This window comes from Zingiber officinale, chromosome 1A (genome assembly GCF_018446385.1).
Source record: "Zingiber officinale cultivar Zhangliang chromosome 1A, Zo_v1.1, whole genome shotgun sequence".
NCBI classification, from domain to species: Eukaryota; Viridiplantae; Streptophyta; class Magnoliopsida; order Zingiberales; family Zingiberaceae; genus Zingiber; species Zingiber officinale.
The window spans coordinates 120,447,039-120,468,895 of record NC_055987.1 but is presented as its reverse complement, the minus strand read 5'-3'; the positions used below and the strand labels follow the sequence as shown (position 1 = coordinate 120,468,895).

General features: G+C 42.2%; 1 non-coding gene across 1 annotated transcript; it reads right to left on the bottom strand.

Moving 5' to 3' along the window:
* Positions 1-4,311: 4,311 nt before the first annotated feature.
* On the bottom strand, positions 4,312-4,417 carry LOC122039148. The gene has a single exon (XR_006128040.1). It is a non-coding gene; the product is annotated as a small nucleolar RNA R71 (small nucleolar RNA).
* Positions 4,418-21,857: the final 17,440 nt, after the last annotated feature.

Genomic DNA, 21,857 nt, shown 5'->3' with positions numbered 1-21,857 from the left:
TACCCCAAATCATAGATGGGGGAGCGCAATGCTCTCAACTCCCGGTACTCAAAGACGGGGAGGAATCCCTGCTGGATAACACGTTGTGTCACACTACCCATGAGCGGACCAACGGTGCCTAACAGAGTCCCTACTGCAACACACACAGCCTGAATCGACCACTAACCCATGAGTGGTGGTGTGTGCAGATCCATGTAACTGGCGATGTGCTCAACAATAATGGAGCGGACTATCGCACAGCATGCAATCATGCAAATGGTGCATGGCACTAACCACAAGAATATCCTGACCTAATCCACATATATATAAAAATGCATCAAAGGTCAACGAATCCAAAACAATCCAAAGGTATACAGAAGGTATAAAACCTAGGTCCTGAACATGGTGAAACATGGTATATCACTACCCCTATAAGCATGTATAAACAGGTAAAATATATCTGAGATGCAAAACCAATCAATCAATCAAGCATGTAAGATTTGGGTAGTGATTAACCGAAACAGATAAGAAACACAATTAATACAACATGTTAATTTAATTACTAAGCATATCAAATGACATAAGTCAAAAGTACCCGCCTCCGATAGAAAAAATCCAATCGTCCAAGTCCGACGTCAAGATACTCGTCTCGCGTCAAAGTCCTGTGTCACCAATACAATTATATTTTATTTAGCTAACTTCATATGAACAGCTAAATAAAATCCCTAGGACCAATTTAGGGTAAAACCCTAGTCATAAACCCTCAACCTACCTTAATTAAACCCAACGGTTAATTAGGGTTAGTTATCTAATCCCTAATCAGGCCATTAGATTAATAATTCAAACCTAAACCAATTATACGCGCAACAAGGCATTTACCTCAATTCAAACTCACCCAAATTCGTATTCTTCGTCGTTAATTTGTCGATGGAACACCTGTTTCTGGAACCGTGGTCGTAGCTAGAATGAGCCACCGACCTACACATCAAACACCCAAAATTTGTAGTCAATACATCCACCTCTGTGAATTAAACCCTAACCTTACCTCCACAGTTCTAAACCAACAGCTTACCCTAAAGCCAAAGCTCGGTAGAATCCAGGGCAGCAACTCACGCCAATGTGAGGCTCGGCTAGGGAAGAAGAAAGGGTCAGTTCGGCACTGGGGCAAAGTGTGCAGCGGCAGTGACAAGGAGTGGCGTCGGGCTCGCTAGGGCACAGCGACGGCACTGGGGCTCGGGTGCTGGCACAGAGAGTCGACCGCTGCTAGGGCTCAGATACCGAAAGGAGAAGAGGAAGAGAGGTGCGGCGTCGGCACCTAGGGCACTCCTCGGAGGAGTAGCCAGTGACACTGCTCCTCGGCGCAAGACGGCGGCGTCGGAATCACTCCGTGAGGGCGGCTGTCGGCAGAGGAGAGGAAGATGATCGGGGTGGCTTGGTGCGTCGCCGGCGGCTAGGGCACCGAGACAGAGAAGAGGTGAGGAGATGGCCGGCGTCAGTGGCAGAGATCAAACTTCCGGCGATGCTAGGGCTTCGGCAGCAGGGAGAAGAAAACTGGGACTGGCTAGGGCACGCTGCTTCGGCTCGGGGGGAGAAGTAGAGAAGAGGAAGGAAACCGCCGAATGGTGGTTAGGGCAAGGGAAGAAGGCGCGCGATCGACGTCGGGGAGAAGAAATGAGGAAACGGCGACACAAAGAAAAGAAAAAAAAGAAAAATAAATAAAGAAAAAGGAATTTAGAAATTCAACTTTTCCTCATTTAAATGGGGTAGCCTAAACAGGCTTTTCCGGACCCCGTTTTTATCCCCGTCAACTCATCCGTACGAGCTCCGAAAAATTCCCGAAAAATTTCCATAAATTCCGGAAAAATTCCCTTATTAATATTCCCTATTTTTTTCCGATATTTTACATGCAAATCAATCAATCAATCAAGCACGTACCAAGATTTGGGTAGTGATTAACCGAAACAGATAAGAAACACAATTGATGCAATATGTTAATTTCATTACTAAGCATATCAAAGACAAAAAGTCAAAAGTACCCGCCTCCGATAAGAAAAGTTCAAATCTGACTCCGAGATACTCGTCTCGCGTCAAAGTCCTGTGTAAACAAAAATACATTTACTTTTATTTAGCTAGAATACAAACAAACAACTAAGTAAATCCTAAATAGAAATTTAGGGATAAACCCTAAACCATTTCCCTCGACCTTTCTAACGGTTAATTAGGGTTAATTACCTTAACCCCAAACAACATTTTTGATAAAAATCCAAAAGCCTAAATCCATATAACCTAATTATTCTACACAACCTAATGATGAATAAATTATCAATAGGTATCAAGATCATACCTAAACATGGATTAATCCAATATATTCCTAATCCAATACATGAATCTAACTCATCAACATGTAACAATTACTCTACTTCTTACCTTGATTCTTCTTCAGCCGTTCTGTAATGGCAACAGACCCAAACAGCAATGGGATGGCTGAAATTGAGGAAATCCCAAACTGCAACCCGATCAGAACCAAAAGAAAAACAGGATGGGGGCACTGTAAAACCTGGTGGTCAATAGTGCTTGTCGCAGTTGAAACTTGCTCCAGCAAAGGTCACTGCAACAAGGCATCACCCAGATCAGAGGCATTGAAATCTGCAACCCTAGAACTGTGATCAATAAACCAACCTACTGCAATTACCTGAACCTGTGCCATTCCTTCCCCCTGCCGGCAACTGGTGAACGGAAAAGGTTGCCCCAATACTGAGTCTAGGGCACGGTACTGTGGCTGGAACAAAGGTTATCAAAGAACCAGTGTAGAGAAACGACTACCCTCGGTTGGCTCTCATCGGCCGGTGAAGATAGCATCGACAGAAGAGAGGAGAAGAGAGTCTTCGGCGTGAACGGCTGTGAACCCAAAACTAGGGCACGCGGCTAGTTGGCGGCTGGGATCTTAAGGCTCTCCACTGCGAGGGCGAGGGGCGACGATGGAGAGGCTAGGGCAAAGGCGACAACGGCACTAGGTCAAATCTGGTGGCCGGTACAGAGGAGGTGGCCGGCGGCGCTGTCAAGAAGAGAAAGAACTCGGCACTGGGGAGTATCGGCGGCGGTGCTAGGGCACGGCAACAGCGGCTGACGCTGAGAAACCAGTGTCGGCAGTGGCGTCGGTGCTGGCTAGGGCATAGATCGGAGATGGCTCTATGGCTGAGGAAGGCCGGCGGCAGCGCTGGGTCAGTGGCGGCGAAGCAAACTCGGCGGCGGCACCAGTTAGGGCAAGGGAAGAAAGCTTCGGGCGCGTGTGGTTTCGGCGAGGAAGAGAGAATGGCGGAAGGAAAAGAAAATAATGAAAATAAAGAAAAAGGAAATGTAAATATAGACATTTTCTCACATAAACGGGGTAGCCTAAACAGACTTTTCCGGGCCCCATTTTTATCCCCGTTAACTCGTCCGTACGAGCTCCGAAAAATTCCCGAAAAATTTCTAAAAATTCCGGAAAATTCCCTTATTAATATTCGCCTATTTTTCGGTATTTTACAAATTCTTCGTGAGACATTTCTAGTGCTTATAAACAGTCCCTGTGGGTTCGATATCTTTTATTACTGACAACATAACCATGTACTTGTGGAATCATAATAAGTTTTTGGCGCCATTGTCGGGAACTACGCTTATAACATTAGAGATAATCATTTGAGTTAGACTAAACTTTTCTTTCTTTTCTATTTCATACTTGTAACTAGTCTTAGAAATTCTATTTTTCCAATTTCACCTTGCATTCCTTATTTCTTTTTTCGCACTTTTCTTTCTTGCAATTTAAATTCTGCATTTACTTTTTGTTATTAGTTTATAGTTCAGTTTTCTTTTTTCCTTTATTTTTGCATTTACTTTCTTGTTTCGTGTTAAGCATTTTACTTCTTGTGTTAAATTCTGCATGTTTCCTCCTATTTTTTTTTTAAATACTGTGAGCACTAACATGTCAAGCAGGCCTTTAAGAGATTTTTCTGTACTCATTTTTGTTAGATTTATGTCTCCTATTGTGCAACCTCATATTGAAGCAGAAAGTTTCCAACTAGACCCAGAGTTAATTGCTATGATACAAGGTCATAAATTCAGAGGAGAAGTATTAGAAAGTCCTTATCTGCACCTTGAGACATTTCTTGAGCTTTGTGATATGATGCAATGTGAAGGAGTGTTAGCGGATGCAGTTCGATTGATGACATTTCCTTTTAGGGGATAAAGTAAGGATTTGGTTATATTCTCTCCGTCCTCAAAGCATTACAAGTTGGGAATAATTAGAGCAGCGCAATTTCTGAATTATTTTTTTCCCTCCAAGAAGAATAGTGTATATGAGGAATTGCATTACAAATTTTGATCAGACAAATGGAGAATCATTATTTGAAGCATGGGACAGATTCAAGAGTCTACAAAGACAGTGCCCTCATCATGGCTTGGAAAAATGGCTGACTCTACACATATTTTATAGGGGAATTTCTTTCTCAAATAAGTGTTTATTGAATTCATTAGATGGAGGTTCTTTTTTAAATAAAAGTGTGGATGAAGTATATACATTAATTGATCAAGTAACATTGAATCTTCAAGAATGGTCAAATAGAAGTTGGATGGAATTTCCCCCGAGAACTTCAGAAGTGCAAGTCATAAAGGTAAAAGAGTTTGTCAAACAAAATGCAGTTCAACCTTCCAAGATTTTGGAAAATCACAAGTTGCAGAATGAAAGGTTCAAACAGTAGGAGGTAAAGATCGATAGCATAGTTTTAAAATGGTTCAAACAAGACCTCCCTCCTGCACAGATAAGAAATTGTGAATAGTGTAATGATATTAAGTTGAGAAGTGACAAGAATCATGAAGAACTTCTGAATAAGGACTTGTTTAGAATTGAGGAGAAGAGTAATAGAAGATCACAAGAACTCAGTTCCGTTACTCAAGGAAGTGCCCAAAGGCCACAAGTACCTTTCCCTCAATAATTGATCACACCAATACTAGACAAGCAAATTGGACCTCCGCCGTAAGCTCAAAGGGAATATGGGAAAAAGGAAGTTCTATCTTTCCCAAGACCTTCACTAAGGGTTTCTTTTCTACAAAGGCTAGTGGGGGTCAATGAAGATAAAGATTTTGGCAAATTTTGTGATTCTAATATGGTTGAGTGCAGATTTCTTGATGTGTATAAAGATGAGGACTCTTCAGATGAGGAGTGTAATGATATTGCAATGGTGAATAAGTTTTCAGATTTACCTCCAGGCTTTACAGGGTATTATGGTGAAATTGAATTTTTAGATGATGAATGTGATGAGGTAGATCCACTTAAAACTGCAAGTGAAATTATTGCTCCTCCTGTAATTGATTCTCCTGCTGAAGATTTTGATGTTGGAATGTTCTTCACAATATGTGATGATGTTATTGAAATGGAAGGAAGTGTAGGGAGCTGTGTTGTGGAAGCAGCATCTCAAGAATCACCTCCTTTGTCCACACAACCCTTAGAGACTATGGAAGTCGCAAGAATGGAGCATGTTGTGGATCAATGTGTAGGGACTTATGTAGATATGGCAAAGCCCCAAGAATCACCACCTTTAGTTGCACTTCCACTTGAGCCAGTGCCAGAACCAGTACTTAATTCTGAAGAAGTCACATCCACATGTTTAGAACTTTCAGGTATCTCTCAGCAAAGTAAAGTAAGTATTTCTTGTGATCTTTTGGAAAACTTTATAGAGGTACCTATAATTGACTTTGTTAGATGTGATTCAGTTTTCATTACTTATTCAGCTTATCTTAATATGGTTCTAATTCTTTCTTATATTACATGCTTGTGGAAGGCGTGCCTTTCTTTTGGGTGTATAGGTTTTCATGAGGCTGATAATTGGAAGTTTAATATGAACTATCTCTGACCGCCAGAAAGGACTTTTAAGGAGATGAAGATGAAGAGAGTGGTGATACACTACATCACAATTATGACAACAACTCTCTTCATAATAATATGGGTCATTGGAAGAAAAGTCCGAAAGTTTCTCACTCCAGCAAGATCGTGATTTCGATGAGCCAAATAAGGGGTCGAGCTAATGGCCTTAAACAATCACTTCTTGGGAGGCAACCCAAGTTCTTCTTTCTAGTTTCATTTCTTTCCTCATAATAAGCTCATATCCCCTACTTAATTTTACTTATTTCTTTTTGTAGGATTACAAGTTTTGGAGGAGCATAATTTACATATAGGGAAGTGTCTTTAGAACATGAATGTCTCAACCATTTGGAGCTTATCATTTGGTAAATTCTCTAACTTCAAAAATCTCCTCCATATTTCATTTTTAGTTTTCATCGGGACGATGAAAAGTTTGAGTCTGAGGGGGTGTTTGCAACCTGAATTTTCTGCATTTTCTTTTGCATTTTCATTTGTTCTGCATTTTATTTTGCTTTGTCTGCTTTTAGTTTTTGCTAATGCCTTTGTTTTGTTTGTTAGACTTATTTTTTGATCGTCACTTGACTATTTTTTAATGTGGCATATCGAGAACATCTTTCCTAACCACTGCTGACTTGTCCAATAGTAAAATTGTTAGCAGGTTCATTTCTTGATTCATGCTGTTGTGGAGATAATGCTAGTATGTTTAGTATACTTCTTTCTTCTATCTCAAGTAGCATGAAATGAGCTAAGCATTGTGCGGAGACAAATTTGAGTTTTAGCCTAACCTTAAGGATCTTACTTTCACTTTACTTAAACTTGAATGGTTGTTATAATTGGAATAGTCATGATTCATCTTATTTGTTTAGCACTTTGGTGATTTCTCAAACTACATTTTGGTTACTGGATGATGCTCAAATCATGTAAGCTCATTTGGAAAAATCAAATATCCCAACATTTACATGAATGTGCATTTGTATCTAAAAAAATGAATGAACAAGGGATATAAAAAAATAGTTGTCATGAGTGGAGACTAGCAAGTTAACCCTTTAAGACCGAGTTAGGTTATTGGGGAAATAACTGCTATATTTCTCTTGATATCGAGCACACATTTAAGACCTTGGGTGGATTGAGGAATATGAACCAACTGTGTGGCAGGTAAGTGCCTATCACCGGAAATACTAGGAACTCGATTGGATGACGACTTGATTAGGACAAAGATTAAAACTTGAAGAGTTTGGATCACTCATTATACTATGCACAAGAAACTTATGCTTAGGCCATACTTGAATTATCTCTACGATCATGCTCACCAATGAAACTTGTGGATAGAGTTAGGAAAGTGCACTAGGGATTATGATGCATTATAAAGCGTATGAGTTTAGATTGTGACTTTTGCTTGAGGACAAGAAAAGGTATAAGTCTGGGGGTGTGATGTACATAGATTATATACACTTTTATGCATATTTTGACGTATATTCACATACTTTACACATACCTTATCTATGCATTTTTATATCCCTTGTCTTATTTTTAACATAATTACTCTTCTTTGTTTGGAGATCTACTCTTTGTGTATTTTCTGTTGACAGGAGTCAAATTCAAAGAGAAAACAACATACGTGGTTGATCTGAACAGCAAACAAAGGCAACCGATATTGGCCGTGTGAATCCACACGGTCATGTGGCTTCACTAGAGGAGGAGCAGGGCACGACCATGTTACCCACATGGTCGTGTCACCCCCATCAAGAGCATCCAGAGCATGACAGTGTGGATCCACACGGCCATGCAGCATTTCTAAAAAGTAAGAAGACTTCGGCTGTGTGACCCACACGGTTGTGTGGCCAAAGCAGAAGAGAAGAAAAGCATGGTCGTGTGAATCCACACGATAGTGTAGGCCATACAGAGCCAAAGTAAAACATGATCATCTCACCCTAGCAAATAGCGAAAAGAAGGAGGGCGTGTGGAATCCACACGGCCATGCCACGAGTCGTGTGGTGCCCGTGCCTAGCTCTATAAAAGGAAGGGGGGGGGGGGGTCTCCCCCTTTCTAGGGGAGGAAGGCTCCCCCTTGGGGAGATCCATCTTGATGTCGATTCTCACTTTCTCCGACCTTCATCCGATGATCTGAGGCCATCTCCATCTCCGCATCAACTCCGAAAGTTCTGGATTGGATCCAAAGATCACTCAACGCCATTGGATAAGTATTTCTCTTCTCTTCTTCTTAATTTGAGATTTGAATGCTTGTAATCTATATGTCTTTAGATCTCTATCTTAGTGTCATGGAGTAGATCCTTTGTTCTAGAATTAAGGGAGTAGTTGTGGTATAATTTGATGTAAGAACTCATGGATATGCCAATTTCCTATCCAAATGATGTTAGCATGCTTTGTATCTATTCAATCTTATGTGAATTCTTGTGTTTGGACTTAATTATTATGTTTGATTGGATGTTTGTGTGTGTGCTTGTGGATCCCATAGAGGGATTCCCTAGATTGTATGACCGAGGGATGCTAGTGACAGGTAGTCGCGCTAATGGACATCTAGGGTGTTATCTTGAAAGGTGAAGCAAGTCTCTATAAGGAGGTGGGATAGATGAATGCAATTATTACCTTCATCACTATGTATATTAAGTAGAGTATGTGTTTCTGTGTTGTATGATCGAGGGACACTAGTGACAGGCGGTCCTGCTAACGGACTTTATGGGAATCATATCTATTTGATTGTTAGTGATGTCGATCTATGTCTCTTGCCGGTTGGCTTTTATACAAGAGAACCGACGACTTCCTACAAATGCATGTTAATTGAGGATATGAATTGGTGAACTATGTTACATTGATGAATATCACAATGAAACTGAACTCCTAGAACACTCCCAAAAACCAAGTTCCTCGTTTACTTTTCTATTTCTATGCTTTTCTTCTTTACTTGACACATTTCTTATAGTAGTTGATTGTTTAGCTAATTCTTTGTGAGACATCTCTAGTGCTTATAACCAGTCCTTATGAGTTCGATATCTTTTATTACTAACGATGTAACCATGTACTTGCAGGATCGTAACACACAGCTGGGTTTATAACCCAGCCGTGTGTCATTAGTACGGCCCGTGCCAAAGTCGCACTGCCAGCTTGCACTTCCCCCATTTGTAGTCGTGCCTTTTGGCATTGGCAAGCTTCCTGTATTGCTTGGTGCCTGTTCCTAATGGCATGGACAAAGCCAAAATGACTCTGTTATAATTTCCTAACTCATGCCTTAGGGCACGGGTTCTCCCAATGGCCCATGCCAAATGGCATGGGAGCTATTTCTAGCAGTGACTGCCCGTGCCAATTAGCACGGGTAGAGCCAGGATGGCTCTGTCGTCCTTCTCTTGCCCAAACCAAATGGCACGGGAATGAATTATTCCCTTCTAAGGTCGTGCTAAATGGCACGACCAAGTCCAACAACCTACAAAATACAAAGATGATAGTATTGGGCTCCATAAAACAAAAAATAATGAAATAAAAGAAAAGAAAAACTTTTAGGGTGCCTTCCAAGAAGCGCTTATTTTAGGTTCCAAGCTCGACCTTTGACATGCCTCAACTGAAAGCCTTGGCCTTAAAAGGGAGGTGCTCCCCTCCACAGCCTGCTGTGTCAGAAGGATGATGAAGCCAAACTTGATTATTTTCTACCAAAAGTACATCATGCTTCCGCAAACTAACTGTTATGTCCGGGGGTTGAGTCAGGTGATACAAAGACTGTTCTTGCTTGTCTTCTCTAAATCTACAATTATCTAAAATTAACATCGAAGTACTTGAAGAAGAATTTGAAATTAATTCAAAAGAAGGATACTGTGGAGCTAGGGATAGGTTAAAAATAAGCTCTTCCTTGCCAACTTTCAGTGATAGCTTGTGATTCTTCACGTCTATATTCGCTTCAGTTGTGGCGAGGAAAGGTCTTCCAAGAATTATAGTGTTCTTTGGGTCCTCTTCAATGTCCAGGATCACAAAATTTGTAGGGATGATAAAATTCCCTATCTCTACCTTCACGTCTTCAACTATGCCCAGTGGATATCTGCAGGTAGAATCAGCTAGTTGAAGTGAGATGGTGGCCAGCTTTAGATCACTTAAACCTAGCTTCTTGCAGATAGAAAATGGCATGAGACTGACGCTAGCTCCCAGGTCACAAAAGGCTCTGTCAATAATAGTATCTTTGATTTTACATGGTATTGAAAAACTGCCTGGATCATGGAGCTTAGGAGGTAAAGCGTTCAAAAGCAATGCACTAATTGTTGGGATCTTAGATGGCTAGAGGGGGGGTGAATAGCCTCTTTAAAAACTTAAGCAGAGAGTTCTACACAGAAACTAGTTAGCGCAGCGGAATAAGCAAACTAAAACAAAACGAAAACCAGCACACAAAACCTGATACACAGATTTACGAGGTTCGGGGATAACTTGCCCCTACTCCTCGGCGTGTCCGTAAGGTGGACGACTACTTGATCTTCGGTAGATCGCACCCCGGAAGAATTCCGGCTAAAGATCCTCCTTCTAGGTGGAGTAACCTTCCCACAAAGTCTCAAGAAATATCTAAGTTAAAGCACAAGACTTACAGAAGTTCGGTGGCAGAGAAGAATGAAAAATGCTTACAACCACGCGAGGATCAGTGAAGGAAACAGAGATCGCAGTTCACCCGAGAGCTCAAGAAGTTTTCACACCCAACAGACTTTTCTTTCAGCTTTCTTGTTGTTGTGTTCTTCTTTCCTCTCGCTGTTTTTACTGCTTCTGAAGCCCTGTTCCCGATCATGGTCAGACTGCACGAATCAGTGCTGCAGCCAATCCCTCTTTCTCCTTACCTGGTTCTCTGAACTCACACCAATGAAATCACAGTCATCACTGGCGTCTCTGGATACGAACCAATAAGTAGAGGTCAAACTGAGCGCAGCCCAATCGCAATCAGATTCGCCAGTGAACGTTGATGCCTCAAATGCATCTGTTGCAGCAAATCACAATGAAAAGAGCACTTGTCTTCTTCTCTTAATGAAGCTTAATTTGAATTCAACCATGAGAGTGTGACCTGCGACCTGCAAGCTAAAAAGACTCACAGCAGATGGTTAAAAACAGACGGGTGAAAACAAATACGGCAAGAAGAAAAAGTGCATGCAGAACAATCAATACCGTGGATCGGTCAGCAGACCGATCCACGCTTTCTGGATCATCGCTGATCGGTCTGCGGACCGATCAGGCACTAATCTGATCGGTCCCCAGACCGATCGGATGTCACCAAATCGTGGCTCACTGTCAGGCTATCTGATCGGTCCCAGACCGATCAGATGTCGCTCTTCCATTGCGCCTCTCCGATCGGTCTCCGGACCGATCGGTAAAATCTGATGAGCTCTTGATCGATTTGATCGGTCTGCGGATCGATGTCGATCGCATCGATCGATTCTGATCGGTCGTCGGACCGATCAGGTGTCAAGTTTCCTGGATCGGTCCGCCGATCGACTTCTGTTTCGATCGGGTGAGCCCTCTCGACCTAGTCCGGAGAAACGAGCTCCCTAGCCCTCTCCGACTTCATCTCGTCCTAGAGAACGAGCTCACGAGCCCTCTCGACTTCGCATGCCAAGTTTCCTTCTTGGACTTTTCAACACCGGATGTCCGATCACCCTTGATCCATCTGGATTTTCCTTGCCGGCTTCACTCACGGGACTTGCACCTAGCTTCACTCACTAGGATTTTCACCGGCTTCACTCACCAGCTGCTTGGCTTCACTCACGGGACTTTCCAACTGCCTAACATCCCAGTTAGGACTTTCTCAATCAGGTCAACCTAATCAACCTAGATTAGTAATTAATCTGAGTTAAATATCTGATACAAACTTAAATCAGTGTCAACAGCAAAACAACATCCAGGTCAGACTGTATCAACAATCTCCCCCTTTTTGTTGTTTGACAACACGATTTAAGTTTAGATCAGAAATGCTCATATACCCATAATTTTAGGGAAATCAGGATCCTCCCCCTAAGACGGATATACCTTAGTTATCTTCTCCCTTTTTCATATCGACTCGATGAAGTCAATTCATCACTTAACTTAGTCGAATAGGTGCGAATTAGGTAAGAGGATTCGAAAAGACTCAAAGTCATCCTCTCCCCTTAAATCAACCTTTCATTCATTACTAAACTTAGTTATCTTCTCCCCCTTTGTCAAACACCGAAAAGGAGTGAACAAGGTGAGATAACTTAAAGAGCTCCCCCTTAATCCATACTGTCCTCTGCTTAATCCCCCTAGAGTTCCTTCTAAGTGTATTTTAGGACAGTAAATGAATAAAGAAATAAAAGACATATGAAGAGTATAGTAACAACCAAGAAAAGAACAGCAAATATATAAAGAAGAATGAGTAGCGTAACAGGAAGTAGCATACAACCAGGTCAGACATAAGTATCTAGCAACCATCATCCAAAACATACAATCAATATGATATCATAGAACAGTGTGTCTCAGTCAGCCTCCTCATCATGAGGAGCATCAGCAATATCAGCGGGAGGAAAGGATCACTGAGGTGGCAAGCCGCTGCTCGAAGATGGATAGCCCGAGAAATCCTGCGGAGGTGGATATCTGGCCATCCAGTTCATAATCGTCTGATGGGTCGCCAGCTGCTGATTGCGCAAATCATCGTAGCGCTGGTCAATCCGGACGCGTAGCCCATCGAACTCAGCAGCCATCATCTCCTCATGGCGATCAAATCGGCTCTCCAACTCAGCGATCTGCCAACGCAGATCTGGATCCGCCTCGCCATATGCAGCAGCAGCAGCAACCTGTCGTCGAGGTAACTCACCTAGTGCCCTCCCATCCTTCCACCTAACTGCCCCAGCCTGTCCTAAGATTCCAGACTTGGAAAACGCACGTTTCCCAAGTCGACAATCCTGCCTAACCATCTTTACTATCCTCCCCTTAGAGACGTCAATACCCAGGGTCTCAAGCCAGTCAGTAATTACATGCCCATAAGGCATATAGATGGTGTAACCGCTTGGCTCGCTATGGGATATGATAGAAGTATAGACACTCGACATGATATCAAAGTCAAGACGCCTACGCAACCCATAAAGCATCAGACAATGATACGGTCGAATCTCTGCCAATGGTTTAGAGGTAATAGGTAGAAGACAGTTTGTGACAATTTTGAAAAGAATGTAATCAGGAGCAGAAAGGCCAAGGGCTGCAAATGTAGGAAAATCGACATCTAACTCATCTAATCCATCCGGTCTCGGATGTCCAAAGAAGTACTCATAAATCGAGTCAGATGAGACATCAAGAGGATGAGGCACGGGTTCAGGCAAAGCAGGATAGAATGAGAACACCGTCCCCGAACACATACGACAGCCTAAATAATCAAAGAAGGCAATTAAGCTGAAATCAACGTTTTGCTTAGCCACTCTTGATCTATAACTACCATCAATAGTCTGATGAAGGTTGTTATAGAATTCAGAAACTAGGTCAAAGTTGATATCCCTCTCTAAATATACCAAGGAATCAAGTTTATAGTAGGCTATGGTCTCCGTAATCGCTGGACAAAACTCATTCATGTAGTTTTTATCGACTGATCTACATGGGAGCAACTTGAAGGTCCTTTCCTTAAAGGATTTTTCAAACTGTTGGTTGAGGAATCTCCCCGAACTGGACGGTTGAGGTCGGGAGGTTTCTTTGGACTTGGATTTATCTTTGGACTTGGAAGTACCCTCACCTACTGGTTTCTTCCTAAGGGGTTAGCAATGTGGTAAAATGGGGCAATGAGTGAGCACCGGAGCCACCAACAATCAAGAACCGAGACAACAGAACAACAGAAGATTCAGTGAGAAATGAAAACACAATGCCAAGTTCTAGAGAGGTAAGAAGTTACCTTGGTGCCATTTGAACTTTAGGCTAGGGCTTCCGAGGGCTAGAGCTTCGGCTAGGGTTTGGCGTGCAAAGAGAAGAGAAAGGGTGAGCAGGTGGGAAGAGTCGGCTAGGGTTTCGCGTGAACGAGGAAAAGAAGGGATCGGGAGGTTTTAAGGGTTTAGATGGGTGTACAGTGAAGAAATGATCGGACGGTTGTCCGATCAGAAGGTATCAGAAGCCTCCTAATCGGTCCCTGGACCGATCCAGGAACATCCTGATCGGTCCATGGACCGATCAGGAGACGATCAGTACTCACTGATCGGTCCCTTGACCGATCAGCGAGATTCCTGATCGGTCGGTAGACCGATCAGAGATTGATCAGTGGCTTTTATGCCGAGTTGATCTGATCGGTCTCCGGACCGATCAGGGAACTCTCTGATCGGTCTGTAGACCGATCAGAAAAGGATCAGTAGCGGGCTCGAGCGTTCCAGGCTGATCTGATCGGTCCGTAGATCGATCAGTGTCTGATACTAGTATCTCCCGTAATTTCAGTAACTGAAAATAGTAATTTCAGTAACTCGTGTTTGATAATTCGTGGAAGTTTCTCTAGGAAAACTTCCAAGTTCAGAGCCTAGAACCTGGAGGATCTATAAGCATAACTCTTACCTAAAAGTTATGGTCTGAACTTGTTTATAGCCTTAAGGTTGCAGACATTTAGAAAACAAACAACTTAAGGCCTGAAAATTGAAAATTTTCACCTTTGTTATGTACAGTTTCAAGTTTGTCAAAATATATTCAAAATGCTAGAATTACTTCAATAGCCTGTCTTATTTTTCATTCAAAATCATGAACAGCCATATCAAACAACCCATTAATCAAAATCAGATCAAATCTAGGCAAAGGCCCAACCAAGTTTCCTTGGTTGGAATATATGAGTAAGATCTAGGAACCAATTACACATGAATTATGTAATGGTGTTCCCCATACTCAATTAATGTCTCTTCAACCTAATTATTCAAGAGATGCATGATATATTTTGAATAATTTGGTTGTTCCTAGCATCTCACCCCATTTCTAGCAAACAAAAATATTTTGTTAAACCTTATAGATTGTGTGAGATGTTCCCAAGTTGCCCAAATTATTGTCCCAATTACTCTTGTCATTTTAATAGTCCTTATTGATCATGGTGAAGTTCTAATGACCTAAGGAGCCAAGCACATTCCCAACTCTCTCCTTAAATGACTAAATTCATTCTCCGGAAGGGGTTTGGTGAAAATATCAGCTAGGTTTGACTTTGACTCAACATATGTGAGTGCAATATCTCCCCTAGCTACGTGATCTCTTATGAAGTGATGACGCACTTCAATGTGTTTGGTCCTCGAATGATGGACTGGATTTTTAGTTAGGTTGATCGTGCTAACGTTGTCACATAGCACTTGTACACCCTTATAAGAAAGTCCATAATCCTCTAGGGTGTGTATCATCCACAACAACTGTGATACACTCTCTCCCATGGCAATATATTCGGCCTCGGTCGTGGAGACACAATGTTGCTTCCGACTTGACCAACTAACTAAAGATGAACCTAAAAATTGGCAGCCCCCACTAGTACTTTTCCGATCCAATTTGCACCCAGCATAATCGGAATCGGTATAGCCTATCAAGTCAAAAGACTCTGTACGAGGGTACCATAGACCTACTCGAATTGTGCCCTTAAGGTATCTCAATTTTCTCTTAACTGTAATTAAATGAGATTCCTTGGCACAGACTTGATATCTAGCGCACATGCCCACAGCAAAAAGTATGTCTGGTCGACTAGCTGTGAGATATAGAAGACTACCAATCATGCTTCTATATTGCGTTAGATCAATTGGTTTTCCACTCTCATCATTGTCAAGGCGAGTGTTTGTCGCCATTGGAGTGGACACTTCCTTAGAGTCACTCATATTGAATTTTCTAAGCATCTCTTGAGTGTATTTTGTCTGATGGACATAAATTCCATCTCGAGTTTGTTTGATTTCAAGTCCGAGGAAGAATGTCAACTCTCCTACTAGACTCATCTCAAACTCACTTTCCATGTGAGAAATGAATTCATTCAAATAGCCCTTGTTATTTGAGCCACAAATTATGTCATCGACATATACTTGGGCTACAAAAATGTTTTCATCATCTCTACGTAGAAATAGTGTTGGGTCTATTTGACCTCTTACAAATCCCTTCTCTAGTAAATAAGTTGACAGCCTTTCGTACCAAGCTCGAGGTGCTTGTTTAAGCCCATAAAGAGCTTTCTTGAGCTTGTACACGTGGTTTGGAACTTCGGTATTCACAAACCCCGGTGGTTGTTCAACATAGACCTCTTCTTTGATGAATCCGTTTAAGAAGGCTGATTTAACGTCCATTTGATAGAGCTTGAAACCTCTATGTGCTGCAAAAGCTAGCATCAAACGAATGGACTCTAATCGAGCCACGGGAGCATAAGTCTCATCATAATCGAGACCTTCGACTTGACTATAGCCCTTGGCTACAAGTCTTGCCTTGTTTCTTACAACTTCTCCCTTTTGATTTAACTTATTTTTGAAGGCCCATTTGGTTCCAATAATGGTGGTCTTCCTAGGTCTAGGAACTAAATCCCATACTTGGCTCCTTTCAAATTGACCTAATTCGTCTTGCACAGCTATGATCCAATCAGGATCGTGCAATGCTTCATCAACTAGTCTTGGTTCAATTTCTGAGATTAAGGCAACCTCATTGGACTCATTTCTAAAGAATGATCTAGTCCTAACCCCTTGTTGGATGTCTCCCACAATTTGGTCTTGGGGATGACTAGAGGCTAACCTAGACTGCCTTGGTATTGGCGGTGCCTCATGAGTGGTCTCACTCGGCACAGGCGAGGACTCAGTATCAGGCAACGGGTCCGCCTGAGTTCTTTGTTGCCCTTGCTCATCATCATCAGAGTCAATTTCGACTCTTTCCATGTTTGGATCATTCAAACCTAGTCTTCTAAGTTCGAATTGAACTTCTTCTACATTCCTTGATTGATTATCAGGGATTTCTTCGAAAGCTACATCCGAGGACTCTTCAATCAATTTAGTCCTATTGTTGTAGATTCGATAGGCTTTGCTGGTAAGAAAGTACCCGACCAGTATCCCTTGATCAGCCTTAGCCGTGAACTTCCCAAGATGATCCTTGGTGTTCAAGATAAACACCTTACAACCAAACACCCTAAGATGTTTAATTGTAGGCGGTTTCCCAAACCAAAGTTTATGGGGAGTCTTTCCTAAAAACCTATGTATTAAAACTCGATTTTGCACATAGCAAGCTGTATTCACAGCTTCAGCCCATAAGTAGCTCGGTAGTGAGTACTCATTGAGCATGCTTCGTGCAGCCTCTTGTAGGACTCGGTTCTTTCTCTCCACAACCCCATTTTGCTGTGGGGTCCTTGGAGTAGAGAACTAATGCCTATATCCCTTTTCTTGACAAAACTCTAAAAACCTATGATTTTGAAATTCCCCACCATGATCACTTCTAATGGTTTTAATTGTTGTCGATTTTTCATTTTCAGTTCTTCTACAAAAGGAAATAAAAATATCTATAGTTTGGTCCTTATGTTTCAAAAAGAAAGTCCATGTGTATCTAGTAAAATCATCAACGATTACCAAGCAATATCTACTTCCATTTAATGATATTACACTACTGCAATCAAATAGGTCCATGTGCAATAAATCTAAAGCAGTAGATGTACTTACAGTGCTTTTACCTTTATGAACAACTTTTGTTTGCTTACCCTTTTGACATGCATCACATAGTTTGGTCTTGTGGTACTTGATGCTGGGTAAGTCTCGCACTAATCCTTGGTTGGCCAACTTCCGGATGTTCTTCATGTTTACATGTGCCAACCTTCTATGCCATAGCCACGACTCTTCTTCTTTCGACATGAAACACTTAATCAAAGCATTAGTAGCACTTTTAAACGATACTTGATAAATATTATCAACCCTTGTGCCTACTAGTACTGTGTCAAGTGTGTCAATGTGTTTAACCAAACATTGACTTGAATGAAATTCAATTGTGTAACCCGTATCACACAATTGACTGACACATAGGAGATTAAAAGTCATCCCCTTGACTAGGACATTCTTGATATGGAAACATTCGGATATATGAATGTCTCCAACTCCTACAACCTTAAGACTACCATTATTACCAAAAGACACATTACCTCTACTTTTGTTTTGAATGGTTGTAAACAGTGATTTGTCCCCAGTCATGTGCTTGGAGCATCCACTATCAACAAACCAAGTTGATAGATGCTCCCCTCGACCAATGCCTACAAGACACGGATGATAGAGGTTTTAGGTACCCAAATCTTGGGACCTAATGCTTCTACAACGAAAGACCTAGGAATCCATGCCTTGGTCATACCTTTCCTAGTTTCATGAGCCCTAGAAACATGTGATCTACTATTTTGAGTTCTAGACATTAGAGAAATGAAACTCGACTCCTTGGGTTGATACCCTAGCCCGGCCTTGTTGTAGACTGCCCTTTGGGCATTTAGAATCATGTCTAGAGTCTTAGAGCTAGTTGAGAACTTCTCAAGCATTTTCTTGAGTTTCTCAACCTCACCCTTTAATGCCTTGTTCTCATCCTCAAGGACTTCTAGATGTAGGTCATCGACCTCATCTTCCCTAAGGGTCCTTAAGGTTTTTACTTCTTCTTTTAACAATTTATTTTCTGTTTTTGACTTTTTAAGCAATGTAGATAAGTGAGTGATAGTCTTATAACACTTTTCTATATGAGAAGAGGTTACCTCTTCATCATCCGACGATGATGAAGCCGCGGTCGAAGCGTCGCGTGAATCTCCCTCACTTCCGGAGTCCGAAACCTCCCTTGCCATGAGTGCTAATTGTCGTGTGCTCTTTTCAATCTTCTCTTCTTCCTCCGATGAGCTTGATGAGGACTCATCCCAAGTGGCCTTGAGAGTCTTTTTCTTCTTGGCTCTTTCCTCCTTCTTTTTGGCTCGTTCCTCCTTCCTCTTTAATTTCGGACACTCGCTCCGAATGTGTCCTTTCTTGCTACACTCATAACATATAACATTAGATTTATCAAAATTTTGATCATTTGTTTTACCTTTTCCTTTGTATCTTCGGCTTCTTCTCATAATCCTTCTTACGAAGTTCGCCATCTCACTTGATGATGATCCACTTTCATCATCGGATTCGGAGGAAGAGGTGGATGAGGAAATCTCCTTTTCCTTCTTCTTTTCCTTCTTCCTTCTTCCATCCTTGCTCTTTGGTCCTACAAATAAAGCAATACCCTTCTCTTTTTGACCTTTGTTAGCAAGCTCATGAAGTTCCATCTCACAGAAAAATTCATCTAATTTAACAATGGAAAGATCCTTGGATACCTTGTAGGCATCTACCATAGATGACCACAAGGCATTCCTAGGAAAAGATTTAAGAGCATACCTTACTAGATCGCGATTCTCCACTCGTTCGTCCACAAAGTGTAGACCGTTGATGATCTCCTTGAATCTCCCATGAAGTTCACTTACCGTTTCATTGTCCTTCATGGTTAGATTTTGGAGTTGATTCAAGAATAGGTCCCTCTTGGCAATCCGAGAATCTCGAGTTCCCTCTTGGAGCTCGATGAGTTTGTTCCATAGGTCTCTTGCACTCGAGAACGGACCTACCTTGACGAGTTGGTCCTTGGCGATTCCACATTGCAAGGTGACCATAGCCTTGGCATCGGCTTGTGCTTTGCGGAGTTGTTCGGTAGACCACCTTGACGAATCGAGTTCCTTACCTTCTTCATCCTTTGGTGGTGTGAAACCTTCCTTGACTGAGAACCACATGGCAATGTCGGTCTTGAGGTAATACTCCATGCGGCCCTTCCAATATTGAAAATCTGCTCCTTCAAAGTAGGGTGGGCGATTTGTGCTAAAGCCTTCCTTCATAGCCATCCTTGTTTGCTCTTTTGGGTGTTAATCCGAATCAAAGAGCCCCTCGCTCTGATACCACTTGTTGGGATCTTAGATGGCTAGAGGGGGGGTGAATAGCCTCTTTAAAAACTTAAGCAGAGAGTTCTACACAGAAACTAGTTAGCGCAGCGGAATAAGCAAACTAAAACAAAATGAAAACCAGCACACAAAACCTGATACACAGATTTACGAGGTTCGGGGATAACTTGCCCCTACTCCTCGGCGTGTCCGTAAGGTGGACGACTCCTTGATCTTCGGTAGATCGCACCCCGGAAGAATTCCGGCTAAAGATCCTCCTTCTAGGTGGAGTAACCTTCCCACAAAGTCTCAAGAAATATCTAAGTTAAAGCACAAGACTTACAGAAGTTCGGTGGCAGAGAAGAATGAAAAATGCTTACAACCACGCGAGGATCAGTGAAGGAAACAGAGATCGCAGTTCACCCAAGAGCTCAAGAAGTTTTCACACCCAACAGACTTTTCTTTCAGCTTTCTTGTTGTTGTGTTCTTCTTTCCTCTCGCTGTTTTTACTGCTTCTGAAGCCCTGTTCCCGATCATGGTTAGACTGCACGAATCAGTGCTGCAGCCAATCCCTCTTTCTCCTTACCTGGTTCTCTGAACTCACACCAATGAAATCACAGTCATCACTGGCGTCTCTGGATACGAACCAATAAGTAGAGGTCAAACTGAGCGCAGCCCAATCGCAATCAGATTCGCCAGTGAACGTTGATGCCTCAAATGCATCTGTTGCAGCAAATCACAGTGAAAAGAGCACTTGTCTTCTTCTCTTAATGAAGCTTAATTTGAATTCAACTATGAGAGTGTGACCTGCGACCTGCAAGCTAAAAAGACTCACAGCAGATGGTTAAAAACAGACGGGTGAAAATAAATACGGCAAGAAGAAAAAGTGCATGCAGAACAATCAATACCGTGGATCGGTCAGCAGACCGATCCACGCTTTCTGGATCATCGCTGATCGGTCTGGCGACCGATCAGGAACTAATCTGATCGGTCTCGGACCGATCGATGTCGCTAACGCCGACGATCGGTGCGGACGATCGAGGCATAATCTGATCGGTCCGAGACCGATCAGATGTCGCTCTTCAGCTGTAAGCCCTCCGATCGGTCTCGGGATCGGTAAAATCCTGATGAGCTCTTGATCGATTTCGATCGGTCCGCACCGTCGGTGTCAAGGGATCGGTGCCGACCGATCCGACTTCTTGACTCGATCGGGTCGAGCCCTCTCGACCTAGTCCGGAAACGAGCTCCTAGCCCTCTCCGACTTCATCTGGTCCTAGAGAACGAGCTACCGAGCCCTCTCTGACTTCGCATGCCAAGTTTCCTTCTTGGACTTTTCAACACCAGATGTCCGATCACCCTTGATCCATCTGGATTTTCCCTTGCCTGGCTTCACTCACCAGGACTTGCACCTAGCTTCACTCACTAGGGTTTTCACCTGGCTTCACTCACCAGGATTTCCAATCTGCCTGGCTTCACTCACCAGGACTTTCCAACTGCCTAACATCCCAGTTAGGACTTTCTCAATCAGGTCAACCTAGTCAACCTAGATTAGTAATTAATCTGAGTTAAATATCTGATACAAACTTAAATCAGTGTCAACAGCAAAACAACATCCAGGTCAGACTGTATCAACACTAACATCCTTCGATAAAGCCACTGTCTCAAACTCATCCTTCTTTCTCTTGTTTGAAATTATGTCTCTTATGAACTTAGCAAATTTGGGAATTTGGTGCAGGGCATCCAATAAATATATGTCAATACAAATCTCGTTGATCTTCTCTAAAAATTTTCCAAACTTTGCATCTTTTTGCGCTCTAAGTATTCTTTGAGGGAACAGAATTGTTTGAAGTTTAGTTGATGGTGAGAGCTCTCCAACCTCGATGGTAATCTCCTCTTCCTTCTTATCTTGCTCTGGATGTAAGGAAGAAGTAGACAACTCATCACTAAGGTTAATTCCATCTTCAATTGTAGTGGCCACTTGGGGATTACCCAAGGTCCATCCGTTTCTTAACTCAATCGCCTTGCAATGCTCCATTGGGTTAAGTTCAAGTTTGCTAGGAAAGTTTCCTTGAACTCTTAAGGAATAAGAACTAGCTATTTGAGCAACTTGATTTTCAAGTATTTTAATATGTTTGTCCTGGTT